Source organism: Lissotriton helveticus, chromosome 2_2 (genome assembly GCF_964261635.1).
Source record: "Lissotriton helveticus chromosome 2_2, aLisHel1.1, whole genome shotgun sequence".
Taxonomy (NCBI): Eukaryota; Metazoa; Chordata; class Amphibia; order Caudata; family Salamandridae; genus Lissotriton; species Lissotriton helveticus.
The window spans coordinates 61510982-61513721 of NC_136060.1; positions in this window are offsets into that span (position 1 = coordinate 61510982).

Consider the following 2740-nt stretch of genomic DNA (forward strand, 5'->3'; position numbering starts at 1 on the left):
TCGCCGAGCAGGGCTGCGAGACCCCTGGCACACCACAAGCTCACAATTATTGTTCAACGGCCAAGTTTGCTGCCGACACGAGTCTCGCCCCCCTGTGATGCGGCTTACAAACGATAAAAAAGCGTGAGCCATAGATTCAAGCTAGCGGTAACTGCCCGTAATGCTATACGTGGAGGAGCAGACCTCACAGGAATCAGTGCTTTCGGCTATCGACTCTGCCTCATTGCAAGCTGGTCGCAGTGACATCTGGCAAACAGACACTATAGCTCCTGGACAGGATTGTGCCTTGTAGACATTGACTCTCCTGCGCTGGGAACACTACTAGCGCTCTAACCACTGCCATAACGTGGACTGCGGCCCAGTTGACAATGCGGCACGACGGACCTGGTACACTGGTGACAGTACATTACGAGTCATCATCAACAACTGATATGCTCACTGCTCGCCAGGATTTTTAAGTGTCCCAAATCAACGCGCGCAAGGTGAGCGATGTGTGTGGCCCCGGACAACATTGCTCATGAGATGACTCGTTTGGAATCTCCTTTCTGACCTAGCTGACTCTTCACTTGGATGCAGGTGGCCGTGCCACAGTTCATGCCCGTTCAGGCACCCGACCACTGTCGATCACTACCCGCCTCAGCCAGCGATCTTGAGATTCATCTCACAACCAGGTCCTTTTGGGCGTCACTTCCGCACGACCACGTGTTGCGCTGCAGTGTCACTGCGGTGCTGTGCAGATAGATCCGGACCACACGTCTACCTTACTGCCTCGCATATCCTGCGAACAAACGCGGACAGATGATGGGGAAGCCAGATAGGCAGCAACCTAAACTCACCTTTGAACAACGCAGACCAACCAGAGGCCCAACATCACACTCGGACACGGAAACTGATGCGGAGCAGACCTCACCCAAAGGCATGGAGTCTATGCTGAAAGCCATCCAGACGAGCCTACAGGACATTCATGGCAAGCTAGATCACCTCACTACTCGCATGGACACTATGGCAGCCAAGGTGGACCGACACGGCGAGAGGTTGGACGAGGCTGAAACTCGAATATCAGCGGTGGAAGACGAGGCGCATGCGAGTACTTCCAAGTGCACCGGCTTCGAGAAGATATTAGAGGTGTCTAAATCCAAGGCGGAGGATTTGGAAGCCAGATCACGCCGCAACAACGTCCGAATAGCGGGCGTACCGGAATCGACAAATATTGGCAACATGGAATCTTATGCGGAGGAAATGTGCCTCGCTCTGTTTGGTAGAGAGAAAATGTCTCCAGTCTTCATTGTGGAGAGAGCTCATCGAACATTGGCACCACGACCGCCGCCAGGCCCTTCACCCAGACCGATAGTGGCTCGCATATTAAACTATAGAGATCGCAATGTTATTTTAAGAATGGCTAGGGAGCAGAAAGATGTCCACTATCAAAACAACCGGCTCGAATTCTACCCTGACTACACAGGCTGTACAACAGGCACGCAAGGAGTTTAATGGCGCCAAGGCGAAACTACGTGATCTACAAATTGAATATGCCATGCTCTACCCGGCACGCTTGAAGGTCACCTGGGAAGGAAAATCGACACTGCTTCTCTCACCTAGGGCAGCAAATGACTTCATAAAGAAGATCATAACCCATCGCAAAGACAGCAAGCGTCAGGCTCAATCCCAGGATGAAGACTGAACGGTAGTGGTGGTAACGTTACGCTCTTATGACATTTGGTAGAGAAGAGCAGCTGGGGTGTAGATGCTGCACCTCCTCCGTCACTCTGTGCCGGGGTCTAAAATGTTGAGATGTCACTGGTGGTGGTAAGTCTAACATGTACATTCTTCTTAATTGGTGACGGACATAGCTACCAGACATCTGAGTCCTCTGAGCTGTTTTGGTGGTGTGATATTCGTGACAATACGTTTGAACTACGAACCTGTGCACACCTCTCCCTAGCCACTGAGGGCGGGTTCGACCACAGATGGGGGTTGGGACCTACAGGTCCTCTGCACGCCCGACGCGAAAGCCTATAGGAGCGGGGAGCTGCCACGACTGTACACTTGTTGCTGCCTTGAGGTTAGAAGGAACGGAGAACAATGTATAAAAATGCACAGTATGTCCTCCTCTGTACGATGTATTCTCACTGTAAGCTGGCGAACACTGTTATGATGTGGAGGAGACACTTGGTGTAAATATGCGGCTGGTGGTCCTCTGGGAGGCACAGTGTCAACTAGTTGGGCGCTTTACGAGTGATAATCTGCATATTCATGCCCTACACTGAATAGCTTGTTATTATATTGCAGTGGGGAACGGGGGGCGGCACTATGCTTGTATACTGTACCTTATTCTTATCGGGAAGGACTTCATATCTTAACGGTTGCTATGGCACCAGTGGCCTATATGCACTGCACAGTCCGCTTCTTATTCAGTATCAAAAGATGTACCAATTTGGTTGCTAATAAATAGTTGTGTTCGTCCACATCCGCTAGTTCGGATGTAGATGTGCAGCCCGGGCGGACCCCCCCATGGGTGACCCCCACGAAAGTTCTATGCAATTGGGTTGTTTATTCGGGGTATGGCTTCAGCAGGATTGGGCTGCTGATGTGGGCGGGGGGTGGGGGATGAAGGGTGATGTTTTAGTTTATGGATCAGACTGCTTAGGATGCACTGCCAGCACCCTACCGAGATAAATCTACTGTTTGCTGTATTGTGCCTTAATTCATTATTGGTTGCGCCTCACAAGGGGGTATTGTC